The sequence below is a fragment of the Lutra lutra genome, chromosome 2 (genome assembly GCF_902655055.1).
Source record: "Lutra lutra chromosome 2, mLutLut1.2, whole genome shotgun sequence".
Taxonomy (NCBI): domain Eukaryota; kingdom Metazoa; phylum Chordata; class Mammalia; order Carnivora; family Mustelidae; genus Lutra; species Lutra lutra.
Window position 1 is genome coordinate 97431120 of NC_062279.1, and position 17411 is coordinate 97448530.

Consider the following 17411-nt stretch of genomic DNA (forward strand, 5'->3'; position numbering starts at 1 on the left):
TTAAAACCTGGTGATATTGTTTGTACTCCACTTGGCTACAAAGAATCTGATGAAGAATCAGACCTATTTTTTCTGTTTTTATGTGGGAAATCTGGTATTATGACTCCAAAAACTTTCCAGGCGTCTCCTATTGACTGTTACACTTACTTATATTACAGTAATATAAGCTGTTACACAGCTCTTGTCTTGTCACATGATACAATAGATGATCATGAATGGAAATGGAATAAAAGCATCAAACCATTATCTCATTTCCTAAAAAACAATAGGACAGTGTAGGGATCAGGTCCATATCTTGTAGCTTTTTTTTTTTTTTTTTTTTTTTTTGGAGATCTACCAAAGAAGGCCAAACAGGGAAACTGCCAGTAAAACATCAATGTTTCCAGAAGATCATGACCCATACTTTTACAGGGGGTGGGGTATAGATGAAGTATAGCCTGAAGGACATGAATGACATCTATGTAAGAAACTGCAAAAATAGTCAGTTTTGCACCGAGTGCCCCGCAATCAGCTAGCTTATTTGATCAGAAGACCCACTCAATGAGAAAATAGCCATGCTTTGCTACATTTAAATTTAATCTAAATTCTAGACTTTTTTCATTTTATATAATCTTGCAATTTTATTTTTCAGGAAAGAAGCTCCTTTCCCATGCACAATGTCTTCCTGCATGAGCAAAAAATTTTAAATGAATCATTTAGCTTGTTTTTTTTTTTAAAGATATACTACATTGTAATTTCCATTAATACAACAAATAAGAATTTAACTTAACAGAGTAATGTCAAAGAATGCAGGAGTAAAGTGACTTGTTTAAGTTTAGGGAACAATTCAGAAACAAAAACATGGAGATTGCAGAAAGTAAGGAAAGATTCAGAAAACAAAAAGTTAATGTCATGTTGAAGGGATGAGAGAGCTGATGTAAAAGAACTCCTAATGGCCAAGGTGGAATAACTCCAGCAAAAACAACAGCAAACAAACAAATAAACAAACAAAAAACACACTATTGTTATGCCCAACATAAAGAATAAACATCCATAAAAACAATATCTATACTAATCAGTGATTAAAAAAAGAAATGGAGAAGAGACAGATCTATACAGAAGAATTCCAAATAATTTAACTAGATTGATTACCCATCCCTTTCCAAGAGATGGGACTTGACATTTCATCCCTCCCTTTCCTGCTCCAGTATGGACTTTAGTTAGCAACTTCCTTCCAAAGAGGACTGTCTGAAAGCAGTTGGGAAACAGAATAATTTTACATGGAGTAAGTGAGCAAATACTACCTTGCACAGGTTGATCAAGGTGAATGCCATGAGTGATAAGTTATGTGTCCTTGATAGGGTTGTAAGAATAGCACTTCACTTCTGTGGTTTTCCTTTCAAAAATATATAATCCTATTCTAAAAATAAGAAAAACACCAGACAAACCCCAGTTGAGGAATTCTTCAAAGTATCTGACCTATACTACTCAAAACTGTCAAGATCATCAAAAGCAAGGAAGATATGGCAAACTGTCACACACCAGAAGAAAAACGATGACTAAATGTGGTATCCTGAATGGGGTCCTGGAATAGAAAAAAGAAGAGACAAAAAAAACCCAGCAAATTCCAAATAAAGTGCAGAGTTTAGGTAATAATTATTTACCAAGGTTGGCTCAAAGCGATTAGTTAAAACAAATGTTTCATATTTGTGAAAGATGTTAACCATGGAGTTAACTGAGTGAGGAGAACATGGGAACTCTCTGTGCTACCTTTGAAACTTTTCTCTCAAAATGAAACTAATCTAAAGTAAAGAGTTTATGAGAAACATCAGAAAAAATATCAAGGAGATTAGTAAAGGTATTTGCAGTCCAAACCAAACCTTTTTTTTTTTATAAGATAAAAGGTTTTTGCTTTTTTACTTTAAATTTTTGCAGCATAAACACTTTACAGTTTCGTTTCCATTGTTCAGCACTTTTTAGAATTAGAAAGGAATGCTATAGCATGGAGTGAGTGAGAGAGCACTCAGCTCATTGCCTTGTATAAAGTAAGTCCTCAATAAGTATCAACTGATTGAATAAGATTGCAAATTATTTTTCACCTTGACTTAAGGTACTTATTACTTTGTTCTGTTTCTTTTTTTTTTTAATTTTTTATTTTTTCAGCATAACAGTATTCATTATTTTTGCACCACACCCAGTGCTCCATGCAATCCGTGCCCTCTACAATACCCACCATCTGGTGCCCCCAACCTCCCACCCCCCACCCCTTCAAAATTCTCAGATCGTTTTTCAGAGTCCATAGTCTCTCATGGTTCACCTCCCCTTCCAATTTCCCTCAACTCCCTTCTCCTCTCCATCTCCCCTTGTCCTCCATGCTATTTGTTATGCTCCACAAATAAGTGAAACCATATGATAATCGACTCTCTCTGCTTGACTTATTTCACTCAGCATAATCTCTTCCAGTCCCGTCCATGTTGCTACAAAACTTGGGTATTCATCCTTTCTTTTTTTCTTTTTCTTTTTTTTTTTTTTTTACAGCTTTATAAACATATATTTTTATCCCCAGGGATACAGGTCTGCGAATCGCCAGGTTTACACACTTCACAGCACTCACCATAGCACATACCCTCCCCAATATCCATAACCCCACCCCCCTCTCCCAACCTCCTCCCCCCATCAACCCTCAGTTTGTTTTGTGAGATTAAGAGTCACTTATGGTTTGTTCCCTCCCAATCCCATCTTGTTTCATTTACTCTTCTCCTACCCCCTCAACCCCCCATGTTGCATCTCCTCTCCCTCATATCAGGGAGATCATATGATAGTTGTCTTTCTCCGATTGACTTATTTCGCTAAGCATGATACCCTCTAGTTCCATCCACGTCGTCGCAAATGGCAAGATTTCATTTCTTTTGATGGCTGCATAGTATTCCATTGTGTATATATACCACATCTTCTTTATCCATTCATCTGTAGATGGACATTTAGGTTCTTTCCATAGTTTGGCTATTGTAGACATTGCTGCTATAAACATTCGGGTGCACGTGCCCCTTCGGATCACTACGTTTGTATCTTTAGGGTAAATACCCAGCAGTGCAAATGCAGGGTCATAGGGTAGTTCTATTTTCAACATTTTGAGGAACCTCCATGCTGTTTTCCAGAGTGGTTGCACCAGCTTGCATTCCCACCAACAGTGTAGGAGGGTTCCCCTTTCTCCGCATCCTCGCCAGCATCTGTCATTTCCTGACTTGTTAATTTTAGCCATTCTGACTGGTGTGAGGTGATATCTCATGGTGGTTTTGATTTGTATTTCCCTGATGCCAAGTGACGTGGAGCACTTTTTCATGTGTCTGTTGGCCATCTGGATGTCTTCTTTGCAGAAATGTCTGTTCATGTCCTCTGCCCATTTCTTGATTGGATTATTTGTTCTTTGGGTGTTGAGTTAGCTGCTAAGTTCTTTATAGATTTTGGACACTAGCCCTTTATCTGATATGTCATTTGCAAATATCTTCTCCCATTCTGTCAGTTGTCTTTTGGTTTTGTTCACTGTTTCCTTTGCTGTGCAAAAGCTTTTGATCTTGATAAAATCCCAAAAGTTCATTTTTGCCCTTGCTTCCCTTGCCTTTGGTGATGTTCCTAGGAAGATGTTGCTGCGGCTGAGGTCGAAGAGGTTGCTGCCTGTGTTCTCCTCAAGGATTTTGATGGATTCCTTTCTCACATTGAGATCCTTCATCCATTTTGAGTCTATTTTCGTGTGTGGTGTAAGGAAATGATCCAATTTCATTTTTCTGCATGTGGCTGTCCAATTTTCCCAGCATCATTTATTGAAGAGGCTGTCTTTTTTCCATTGGACATTCTTTCCTGCTTTGTCGAAGATGAGTTGACCATAGAGTTGAGGGTCCATTTCTGGGCTCTCTATTCTGTTCCATTGATCTATGTGTCTGTTTTTGTGCCAGTACCATGCTGTCTTGATGATGACAGCTTTGTAATAGAGCTTGAAGTCCGGAATTGTGATGCCACCAACTTTGGCTTTCTTTTTCAATATTCCTTTAGCTATTCGAGGTCTTTTCTGGTTCCATATAAATTTTAGGATTTTTTGTTCCATTTCTTTGAAAAAAATGGATGGTACTTTGATAGGAATTGCATTAAATGTGTAGATTGCTTTAGGTAGCATAGACATTTTCACAATATTTATTCTTCCAATCCAGGAGCATGGAACATTTTTCCATTTCTTTGTGTCTTCCTCAATTTCTTTCATGAGTACTTTATAGTTTTCTGAGTATAGATTCTTAGTCTCTTTGGTTAGGTTTATTCCTAGGTACCTTATAGTTTTGGGTGCAATTGTAAATGGGATTGACTCCTTAATTTCTCTTTCTTCTGTCTTGTTGTTGGTGTAGAGAAGTGCAACTGATTTCTGTGCATTGATTTTATATCCTGACACTTTACTGAATTCCTGTACAAGTTCTAGCAGTTTTGGAGTGGAGTCTTTTGGGTTTTCCACATATAGTATCATATCATCTGCAAAGAGTGATAGTTTGACTTCTTCTTTGCCGATTTGGATGCCTTTAATTTCCTTTTGTTGTCTGATTGCTGAGGCTAGGACTTCTAGTACTATGTTGAATAGCAGTGGTGATAACGGACATCCCTGCCGTGTTCCTGACCTTAGCGGAAAAGCTTTCAGTTTTTCTCCATTGAGAATGATATTTGCGGTGGGTTTTTCATAGATGGCTTTGATAATATTGAGGTATGTGCCGTCTATCCCTACACTTTGAAGAGTTTTGATCAGGAAGGGATGCTGTACTTTGTCAAATGCTTTTTCAGCATCTATGGAGAGTATCATATGGTTCTTGTTCTTTCTTTTATTAATGTGTTGTATCACATTGATTGATTTGCATATGTTGAACCAACCTTGCAGTCCTGGAATAAATCTCACTTGGTCATGGTGAATAATCTTTTTAATGTACTGTTGAATCCTATTGGCTAGTATTTTGGCGAGAATTTTTGCATCTGTGTTCATCAAGGATATTGGTCTGTAGTTCTCTTTTTTGTTGGGATCCTTGTCTGGTTTGGGGATCAAGGTGATGCTGTCCTCATAAAATGAGTGTGGAAGTTTTCCTTCCATTTCTATTTTTTGGAACAGTTTCAGGAGAATAGGAATTAGTTCTTCTTTAAATGTTTGGTAGAATTCCCCCGGGAAGCCGTCTGGCCCTGGGCTTTTGTTTGTTTGGAGATTTTTGATGACTGTTTCAATCTCCTTACTGCTTATGGGTCTGTTGAGGCTTTCTATTTCTTCCTGGTTCAGTTGTGGTAGTTTATATGTCTCTAGGAATGCATCCATTTCTTCCAGATTGTCAAATTTGTTGGCGTAGATTTGCTCATAGTATGTTCTTATAATTGTCTGTATTTCTTTGGTGTTCGTTGTGATCTCTCCTCTTTCATTCATGATTTTATTTATTTGGGTCCTTTCTCTTTTCTTTTTGATAAGTCTGGCCAGGGGTTTATCAATCTTATTAATTCTTTCAAAGAACCAGCTCCTAGTTTCGTTGATTTGTTCTATTGTTTTTTTGGTTTCTATTTCATTGATTTCTGCTCTAATCTTTATGATTTCTCTTCTCCTGCTGGGTTTAGGGTTTCTTTCTTGTTCTTTCTCCAGCTCCTTTAGGTGTAGGGTTAGGTTGTGTACCTGAGACCTTTCTTGTTTCTTGAGAAAGGCTTGTACCGCTATATATTTTCCTCTCAGGACTGCCTTTGTTGTGTCCCACAGATTCTGAACCGTTGTGTTTTCATTATCATTTGTTTCCATAAATTTTTTCAATTCTTCTTTAATTTCCTGGTTGACCCATTCATTCTTTAGAAGGATGCTGTTTAGTCTCCATGTATTTGGGTTCTTTCCAAATTTCCTCTTGTGATTGAGTTCTAGCTTTAGAGCATTGTGGTCCGAAAATATGCAGGGAATGATCCCAATCTTTTGATACCGGTTGAGACTTGATTTAGGACCAAGAATGTGATCTATTCTGGAGAATGTTCCATGTGCAGTAGAGAAGAATGTGTATTCTGTTGCTTTGGGATGAAATGTTCTGAATATATCTGTGATGTCCATCTGGTCCAGTGTGTCATTTAAGGCCTTGATTTCCTTGTTGATCTTTTGCTTGGATGATCTGTCCATTTCAGTGAGGGGAGTGTTAAAATCCCCTACTATTATTGTATTCTTGTCGATGTGTTTCTTTGATTTTGTTATTAATTGGTTTATATAGTTGGCTGCTCCCACGTTAGGGGCATAGATATTTAAAATTGTTAGATCTTCTTGTTGGACAGTTCCTTTGAGTATGATATAGTGTCCTTCCTCATCTCTTATTATAGTCTTTGGCTTAAAATCTAATTGATCTGCTATAAGGATTGCCACTCCTGCTTTCTTCTGATGTCCATTAGCATGGTAAATTCTTTTCCACCCCCTCACTTTAAACCTGGAGGTGTCTTCGGGTTTAAGATGAGTTTCTTGTAGGCAACATATAGATGGGTTTTGTTTTTTGATCCATTCTGAAACCCTGTGTCTTTTGATTGGGGCATTTAGCCCATTAACATTCAGGGTAAGTATTGAGAGATATGAATTTAGTACCGTTATATTGCCTGTAAGGTGACTGTTATTGTATATTGTCTCTGTTTCTTTCTGATCTACTACTTTTAGGGTCTCTCTTTGCTTAGAGGACCCCTTTCAATATTTCCTGTAGAGCTGGTTTGGTATTTGCAAATTCTTTCAGTTTTTGTTTGTCCTGGAAGCTTTTAATCTCTCCTTCTATTTTCAATGATAGCCTAGCTGGATATAGTATTCTTGGCTGCATGTTTTTCTCGTTTAGTGCTCTGAATATATCATGCCAGCTCTTTCTGGCCTGCCAGGTCTCTGTGGATAAGTCTGCTGCCAATCTAATATTTTTGTCATTGTATGTTACAGACTTCTTTTCCCGGGCTGCTTTCAGGATCTTCTCTTTGTCACTAAGACCTGTAAATTTTACTATTAGGTGACAGCAGGTGGACCTATTATTGATCTTGAGGGGGGTTCTCTGAACCTCCTGGATTTTGATGCTTGTTCCCTTTGCCATATTGGGGAAATTCTCTCCAATAATTCTCTCCAATATACCTTCTGCTCCCCTCTCTGTTTCCTCTTCTTCTGGAATCCCAATTATTCTAATGTTGTTTCGTCTTATGGTGTCACTTATCTCTCGAATTCTCCCCTCGTGGTCCAGTAGCTGTTTGTCCCTCTTTTGCTCAGCTTCTTTATTCTCTGTCATTTGGTCTTCTATATCGCTAATTCTTTCTTCTGCCTCATTTATCCTAGCAGTGAGAGCCTCCATTTTTGTTTGCACCTCATTAATAGCTTTTTTCATTTCAACTTGGTTAGATTTTAGTTCTTTTATTTCTCCAGAAAGGGCTTTTATATCTCCCGAGAGGGTTGCTTTAATATCTTCCATGCCTTTTTCAAGCCAGGCTAGAACCTTGAGAATCGTCATTCTGAACTCTAGATCTGACATATTACCAATGTCTGTATTGATTAGGTCCCTAGCCTTTGGTACTGCCTCTTGTTCTTTTTTTGTTGTGAATTTTTCCGCCTTGTCATTTTGTCCAGATAAGAGTTTATGAAGGAGCAAGTAAAATACTAAAAGGGTGGCAACAACCTCAGGAAAATATGCTTTAGCCAAATCAGAAGAGATCCCGAATCGTGAGGGGGGAGAAAGGGGATAAAAAGGGGTTCAAAAAGAAAAAAAAAAAACTATTATTAAAAAGAAAGCCGATAAAGAAAAAATATAAAAAGAGGAAAAAAAATATATATATATTAGATAAACTATTTAAAAAACGTTAAAAAAGAAAACGGTAAAAGTTAAAAAAATTTAGCAGAAGAAGAGAAAAAGAAAAAAAATTGAAAAAGAAAAAAAAATTAAATTAACTGCAAGGCTAAAAAATCATGGGGAGAAAGCCATGCGTTCCGTGCTTTGCTTTCTTCTCCTCTGGAATTCTGCCGCTCTCCTTGGTATTGAAACAGCACTCCTCGGTAGGTGAACTTGGTCCTGGCTGGGTTTCCCGTTGATCTTCTGGGGGAGGGGCCTGTTGTAGTGATTCTCAAGCGTCTTTGCCCCAGGTGGAGTTGCACCACCCTTACCCACGGCCGCGCTGAGTAATCCGCTCGGGTTTGCTTTCGGGAGCTTTTGTTCCCTGAGCGCTTTCTGCTTTCCGTAGAGTTCCGGAGGGCGGGAATGAAGATGGCGGCCTCCCGGTCTCCAGCCCGGAGGAGCCGAGAGCCCGGGGCCCCACTCCTCAGTGCGCCCTCAGAGAACAGCGCCCAATGACTCCCGTCACCCTGGCCTCTGGCCGCGCTCCGAGCTGACCGAGCCTGCGACCGGTTCAAGGCAACCCCGAGCTGAGAGTCACTCCTCGGCTCTGTCTCTGCAGCCGGCTTCCCCGTTCTAATACCGGTAAGCTCTGCGACACTCAGACACCCCCAATCCTACTGCGACCCTGTGAGACCTGAGGCTGAGCTGACCCCGCCTGGGCTTCCAGTTAAGCCTGGGGTGATGTCCCTCAGCGGAACAGACTTTTAAAAGTCCTGATTTTGCTCCGTTGCTCCGCTGCTCGCCGGGAGCCGGCCCCTCCCCCCGCAGTCTATCTTCCCGTCGCTTTGGATTCACTTCTCCGCCAGTCCTACCTTTCAGATAGTGGTTGATTTTCTGTTTCTAGAATTGCTGTTCTTCTTCTCTTCAATCTCCCATTGGATTTGTAGGTGTTTGCAATCTTTAGATAAGCTATTTAGCTGATCTCCCGCTACCCGAAGTAGTCTCAGCCTGCTACTTCTCCGCCATCTTGACTCCCTATAATGTCTTTGTTCTGTTTCTTATGTAATAAGTTGATGGGCATAAATAAGACACCTTTTAAAATATGGAAATACTTGGGGCACCTGGGTGGCTCAGTGGTTAAGCCTCTGCCTTCAGCTCAGGTCATGATCTCAGGGTCCTGGGATCAAGTCCCACATCGGGCTCTCTGCTCTGCAGGGAGCCTGCTTCTTCCTCTCTCTCTCTCTGCTTGCCTCTCTGCCTGCTTGTGATCTCTCTCTGTCAAATAAATAAAATCTTAAAAAAAAATAAAATATGGAAATACTAATTTCCAAAAAACCTTACTAGTATGAATCAATAAATAATGTAATAGGTTAGTCATCCAAGGATCACTCATCCTGTGAAATGATCTCTTAGTTTATCCTGGAGGAGATTTGAGAGAGTTCCACCTAATCCATGTGTTTGGAGAGTAGATACAGGAGTACATAACTGGAATGGGGTTGATATGGAAGGAAAAACAGGTGGATCAATGACATTAATATTCTTGAAGGTAGCGTAATTAGCCAAGACTCTGAGAAGAATAATTTGTCAGCATTTCCCTAGCACTTTCCATGGATGCCTCAGGCTATTATGGCTCGATGTCATTAACTATTAGGTTCATTCAACTAACTCTCCTTGCTCTGATTAATTTTATTTCCTATGTAGATTTTTTAGTGGAAAGAGAATACTCCAGGGTGCTTTGCTGGTTATAGTTCTCACGGTACACTTGCAGATTTGCATTCTGGTCTACTCACTAGTTTCTTGGGCATTGAGTTAACCTAGTTTTCTTTTTTGCCAAATATGTATGATATTTTTACTTACCTCATATGATAGTCTTGAAATTAAAATAAGTGATAAATGCATAGACTGTAAATTAGCAAAATGCCTGTATAAGTAGTCATTCATTTTAAAGACGAGTTGTTGATATTATTATTGCCATTGCTGTTGTTACTGAATCATTCCCTATCTCCGTCCTGAATTTGGGCCAGTCTGACAAAGTTGAACTCTTTAACCTGAAAATATGAGAACCAGACATCAAGTGACTACCTTCCGATGGAATGCAGCCTTGCTTGGCCTACCTATCCAGCTGGTTGGCTTTCCCTGGCACCTCTTGTCTCTGCTTTCTCTTCCAGCACCAGCACCTGAGAATTGGATACTCCTTACACACTCTAAAGCTAGGAACAGGTAGATAGGCAACTTTGGAGGGATCTGTTAATTCATCATTGAAATGAGGCACCTCTGGAGTGAACATAAAAGATATTTAGCCAGCAGGCTTAGCAGCTGTGATAAATGGTGTGTGTGATTTAAATTTGAGTAGAATTGTGTTTAATTGAAAATTTGGCCACTACATGAAACTTCTACTAAAAAGATTAGTATGACATTGAAGGGCTGCCAAGGGTGCCAAGAATAAGGAAGAAAGCCACATAGGTTAATATTTCATGAAGCAGTCAGTGTTTTATAAAGGGGAGTTCTAGAAAATATGTTCTAGTACCATTTTCAACAGAATCACCCAGGATATTTGTTAGACTGCAGCCTCATTGGCCTCGAAGTTCTAGTGGATCTGAATCTCTCTAGGGGGAATCCAGGAATTTGCGGCTTATTGGCTTTCGTAAGGTTTATAGGTAAGTCTTACACAACACAGTCTGAGAACCTGGTTTTGCTTCACACATCAAGAAAGAACACTTTGTTACCAGTGTGGGACAGATTTTATGCCCCCCTCTACATGCCTTTCCAGCAAGTCTTGAATTTAAAACTTAGGTGAAAAGGGGGACAATATGATGTTCAAATATTGTGCCTTGTTAATCAATATTTATAGTCAAATATTTTAGATGTGTTTTGTAAATTAAAAATAATATATTTTAAATAACAGGTGTTTTAATTACAGAAGCCTTTAGTTCAGAAATTTTATTCGATTTGCAAACAAACAACTAAGCAAGGTGTCTGTTTCCAAATGCACAGCAATTCTCCCAAGCCTGATTATTCTATGTTTATTGTTGTCAGAATCCTTCTGTATTTGAGGTGGTTTTTCTTTGAATAAACATTCTACTGAATACGTATTAGAATCAAGCTCTATCCAGCTTAATCTCATTAATAGAGATCTTAAGTGGATATTAATTTCCTCAGGCCTGAACTCGACAACAGATTTGCTTTCTTCAGTGTCCAGTATTTGCAATCTGTGTAGTATTTCTATGAATCCTGATATGTGTTTGTGCTTTCAAAGTCCACAAAACATAATCTAAGGAAAAATACACCAGACTGGTTTATTTGCAATTAAAAGTTCATTCTAACGTCAATTCAGTGGAACCAATCCCAAAAATAAGCCAACGGAAAGAGGCATGAAAATGATTTCTTTCTGGTGACACTGAAGGAGTAGAAATTTGAGTTGGAGAAACCTATGTATTATTACCTGTATGACTTTGAATATACTTTATGAGCTTTCTGAGCCTCAGACAGCATTCCTCTAAGGTGAATCAATCAAAGAAGATAACAATATTTGTAAACTGCCTGGCCCATCACATGCTAAAAGGGCAGTAGCCAAAAGGAGAAGAAAAAGGGATCCTGAAAAATCATAGGAGATTGATGGGAGGACAGGCTGCAACTTCTGGGACTTTACTTCATGCGCACACCCCAGAACTCCTCATTTGAGCATTGGACATCCAGACTCCTTGTGAGTACTGGTACCACTACATTATAAAAAATAAGAAGAAAAGAATAAAAGCCTTTGTTTTGTGGCACAGCTAGAACTCTGAGTAATTTTGTGATTTTTGAATTGTAAAGTGAATAAGAATGTTATTTACTTCAAGAAACCTTTCCATTGTACCATGGTTGAATGGATCGAGAATTCTTAATAAAGGCACTTTACTGTGAGAAATATCCCTTGATGCAGCTGACCTTAGATTTCCTGTTACTTTTTTATTCCCTGACTTTACATTTCCTGTCTCTCCCTTTATACATAATGAATAAAAAATGTTCCTACATTTTATATTATTGTGCACATAATTATTCCTTATTAACATTTTATTTTCACATAAAGAGAACAAAATGCCATTTTCCATGAAGAAAAGGAAGAAATAAGGATTTTTATGCCTTACAAATCTTTATAACTATTAGAATCATTACTGTGCTTTCTCAGAAATGGTCCATTTTAAGGGAAAGGGCCTTTTAACCTTTTTTTCTGATTACATAGTGGCAACAGTTCACTAATGTGATATGTTAATAAAACTTAATTGATGACTTTGATTGTTGCCAAATAAGGATAAGTGAAGGGTAATATATTCATGACATTGAACTCTGATGTCTTTTACAATACTTTTTGAAAAAATCTGTGTACTCCCTTTACTTTGGATTCGAATAACAAGATACTAGAAAATCCACTCAAAAGGAGTGTGCAGTGTTTGGAAAGAATTTTAACGTTTTAGAAAAAGGAAGAAGGCCTTTGATTTCATAACTAACATATAAATTAGAATGTAAGTCACTTTCAGAATAATAATGCTTGTTGACCCATACTGAAATATAGGCCCATAATGCTAGATAAAATGAGAACAGAAGAAAGGAACTGAACCTGTGGGAATCTGAGAAAAGAAAATATTCTGGACTTAGACAACAATTTTCTATGCAACATATAGAACGCTTTTCTTAACAACACAGTTCTTGACAACATAGTATCTGAGAGTGCCTAAGTATACACTCATTAATTAGTATTTAGCATCGCTACCTAAAAGTTATTGCAAATTAGGTAAGCAAAAATTACGTCTTTTTTTTTGCTATGTTTATTTGATTACTAGTAAAATTTCATGTATATCTTTGTAATTTGCTGTTCTGTGAATTATTTATGAGCAATGCTCATTTTTAAAAAAGTTTGAAAATTTGCATCTATTTGTGTGAATCTCTGTAAGTTCTCTTTATAAAGTTTAATTTTTATCACTCAAAACTATTGCAAATGTTTTCTCAAGTTTGTCATTTGTCACTTAAAGTACTTTTGATACTTTAACATATAAAAGTGAAATTTTTAAATATATTTAAATTTTCTCTCTGATAAATAAGTGAACTATTTGAATAGAACTTATGTCCTATTAGCACACAGATGTGTCTTGTATTGTGCCTTATCTTTAACACATGTAGGAAATTTTGGTAAATGTATTTTTTTAAGATTTTATTTATTTATTTGATAGACAGAGATCACAAGTAGGCAGAGAGACAGGCAGATGGGGGGAAGCAGGCTCCCCGCTGAGCAGAGCGCCTGATATGGGTCTCGATCCCAGGACCCTGAGATCATGACCTGAGCTGAAGGCAGAGGCTTAACCCACTAAGTCACCCAGGTGCCCCTTGGTAAATATTTTTAAGTGAATGAATACTTTCAAGTTTAAGATTTTTGGTTATTAATAATTCTGGCAAAAATGGAATTCTAGGGAAAGTTAACTCTGACCTTATGATGACTATTGTCATGAGATAGCTTATTATAGTGGATTTCCGTACATATTTATGAGCTAAAGTCAATGAAAAGAAGAAAATCTATCCAAATAGAAACATAATATCTTCTTCTCCAAATCTTTAACTCTAGAAATTTATTTTTTCAATAATTATTGACTATCTATTCTATACTAATCATGAAAGTTTCACTGATATTCCAGTGAGGATTATTTGGAGAAAATTTTGGTTGTCTCAGAACAAAAAAAATTTTATTTTTCTAGAACTGTATCAAGATCACAAAAAATAAGCCTTGGAGTTGCAGAACTTGGACTGAAAGATAATTAATATCCAACATTGCTTGATAAGTTACATGGACACAATAAAATTTTGGCCATGGTGGTGTTAAAACTCTGAAAGGATATCATTGCTGATGGTATAAAATAGATTCTAATATAAAATAGATTCTATATATTATATATATAGAATTCTAGATAGAATATAGAATCTATATAGAATATAGATTTTGTTTATATATATATATATATATATATATATATATATATATATATATATAATGGATTCTAATTCTTCTAATTCTTCCTTTGCCTCTGTGTCACCAAATCACCATTCAAAGATGAGAATATAAGCATCTTGTTGGACAAATCTAGGTCACACATTTCACCTTGATATTCAAAGAACAGCAGAAGGAGAATTTGCCTTGGCCCTATCTAGTTTCCAAAGAGCACCAGGAGTCCCATAAGACTGTGCAGTGGGGCCATTCTCTGGACTAGGGGTTACTGAAAGACAAAACATGACCATATCCTATAGAAATAGAAATGTTCAACAAAATAAATACTCAATTTTTTTCTTATAGCTTACTATTTGGAAGAAGAAAAACTATAATCTGTATACATACAGTACTAAGACTCTCATGAGTACATGAGAGCATGGTAAAACATATATATATATATATATATATATATATATATATATATACACACACACACACATATATATAAAATTTTTTAGGGTATTTTTCAAGTGACAGAAATCCAGATCATCCTAGTTCATGACATAAAGAAGTTCATCAGTTAAGTTACATAAAAAGTCTGGGTTATGTCTGGCTTCAGATATGTTTAGATCTAGTCTTAAACAGTGTGTTATGTGTTGGCTCCTCAGTCTCCATTTCTAGGTCCTAATTTCTCTAATGTTAGTTCATTTTTAGACAGCCACTTCCCCACAAGGTAGGAAAACTAATTCTCCAGAAGTCCCAGTGAAACCTCGTAGATCTACAATGTAGATCTTTAATGGAAGATCTAGAGAGAATAAACAACCCAGAGACAACTTTACACATTCCTAGAAGTGATAATCATAAATGTCAGTGAGAAGTGGGTTCAACCTTGTAAATAATTATATCATTATAATACAATTAAATTTAAAGTATGAAACCCTTTGAAAAAAAAATGTCAGTGAGAAAACTGGATGGAAAGTTTACCTCACTGATGAGACATTGAAAAAAGACCAACTCCCATGTTTAAAGTTTTTATTAAAGCTTGATAGTCAGGATGGGAACCTCCATTATGTCTGTGTGAGGAGCTCCACAAAGTTTCTTCGTGAAAAACAATGTTAAATTTGATAAAGGTTTCAAAAACAAACCACTTCGAGACTCTGAATATTGACCAAATGCATACCAAGATAAGTGAAGAAGCATTCAAGATAAATAACTAAATCATAGTTAAGCACAATGAATCTGTGGCACTTTAGCTTGGGGATGCCCACTTCCCATTTGAGATCTGTGGTATTCTGGTTCTAACAGGACAGGAAACAAATAAAGATCAGTATCCTTAATGCTGGAGAAGGATGACTTGATTGGGAGCAGAACAGAAAAAACGAACTCATAAATGTTGTCAAAAACATTAAAAAAAAAGATTTTATTTGTTTATTTGACAGAGAGATTGAGAGCATGCACAATCAGGGAGAGTGGGAGAAGCAGGTTTCTCACCAAGCGGAGAGCCCGATGCCAGGCTTAATCCCCAAACCCTGGGATCATGACCTGAGCAGAAGGCAGATGCTTAACTGAATGAGCCACCCCAGTGCCCCTGTCAAAAACAACTTTTATCTTGGTGGCAAAACTCAGGGAAGATACTTGATCATGATGATACTTGATCATGCAGATACTTGATCATGATACTGGCTGGAGCATGTAATATATCAGCATATAATCCAGAAATTTAACAGGGGGATGCTTAGAATAAAACAACTGTAGAAGGACTTGATATAATCTTGTATATCCTTGGTTTTCAGGAAGGCTACACACATGCTCAGGAGAGATCAAAATTGGCACACTTGAAGGTAAACCAACTGAGGTTATTAAATCTGAGTAATAGAAAGAAAAATAAAAAAAATCAAATTCTCAGAGATATTGGAAACCACTAACTATACCAATGTACATGTAATGAGAGTCCCAGAATGAGGAAACAGAAAGAAGTCATTAAATATTGAAGAAATATTAGCTGAAACTATTCCAAATTCGATGAAAAATATTAATTGACATATCCAAGAAACTCAGTGAACCTCTACACAAGATAACACAAAGAGATCCATACCTAGACATATCACAGTCACACTGTTGAAAGACAAAGACAAAATTAAATTCTTGAAATCAGCAAGAGAAAAATGACATTTTACACACAAGGAAATTGCAATGAGACTATTGCTGACTTCTTATCAGAAATAATAGATGCTAGAAAGAAATGGGATGACACATTTAAAGGGCTAAAGGAAAAACTATCAACCAAGAATTCTACATTCAGCAAAAACTATCCTGCAAAAGCTGAGAGTAAGATAAAGACATTTCCAGATAAATAGAGAATTTGTTGCTAGCAGACCTGCTTTACAGGAAATACAGGACAAGGGTTTTTGGTTGGTTCGTTGTTTGTTTTTAGGTGAAAAGAAAATGGCTTTAAATGGTGACTTCAATCCAACGAAAGAAATAAAGAGCACTGCTATAGTTTTGTATGTTGGTGAGTATAAAAAATAGTATAATAATTTGTACTTTTTCCTTTTCTCTTTACTGAATTAAAAGATAGCTGCCCAAAACAATGGTTATAAAACTGTATTGCTGGGTTTGTATTATAACATATGAAGATGGAACATATATGACAATGACTCTCCAAAGAAAAGGGGAAGGAAATGGAACCATATTAGAGCAAAGTTTCTATATTTTACTGTAATTTTAAAGGTATTTTTAGAAGGCATGAAAAGAAACAGAGTAACAAGTAGCATATACTAAAATCAAATTGTAGAATAGAAGACATATATCCAAACCTATCAATAATTACATTAAAGCACACAGATTAAACATTTCCACCAAAAGGCAATGATTGTCATTCTGGATAAGAAAAAGGGATCCCAGTGTATGCTGTCTACAAGAGGCATAATTTAAATCAGAAGACACAAATAGGCTGAATGAAAATGATTGAGAATGATAAGCCATTTAAATTATAACAATATGAGACCTGGAGTGGCTATGGAAGCATCACACAAAATAGACTTTAAAGAAAAATCATTTCTAGAGACAAAAAGGATCATAAAAAGTATACAACAATTTCAAACACATTCATACCTATCAACAGAGCCCTGGTATACATGAAACAAAGAGGTGAACCATAGATTTATCATATGACCTGACCTGTCAATTCCATTTGTAAGTATCTACCTGAATGAAAGGAAATCTATAGCTACTGAATGCCTGTATGCAATATTTCCTGGTAACATGATCAGTCATAGCCCAAAGTAGAAAGAATCCAATGTCCATCAAAATGTGAATAGGGGCGCCTGGGCGGCTCAGTGGATTAAGTGGCTGCCTTCAGCTCAGGTCATGATCCCAGAGTCCTGGGATTGAGCCCGGCATGGGGCTCCCTGCTCAGCGGGGGCCTACTTCTCCCTCTCCCTCTGCCTGCTGCTCTGCCTACTTCTGCTCTCTATCTCTCTGTCAAACAAATAAATAAAATCTTAAAAAAAAGTGAATAGATAAAAGTAGTATATCCATGCAAAAGAATACTGTTCAACAATAAAAAGGAGCTGACTACTGACACATGCTGCCACAAGGGTAAATCTCATATATGTTGTGCTGATTAAATGAAGCAAGAGCCAAAAGCTCACATA

At 37.0% G+C, this 17411-nt stretch overlaps 1 long non-coding RNA gene across 1 annotated transcript; it reads left to right on the top strand.

The window, feature by feature from the left end:
• Positions 1-1995: 1995 nt before the first annotated feature.
• Positions 1996-16952, top strand: LOC125093084 (uncharacterized). Its single transcript, XR_007125147.1, has 4 exons — positions 1996-2024; positions 15549-15596; positions 16190-16267; positions 16880-16952. It is a non-coding gene; the product is annotated as an uncharacterized LOC125093084 (long non-coding RNA).
• Positions 16953-17411: the final 459 nt, after the last annotated feature.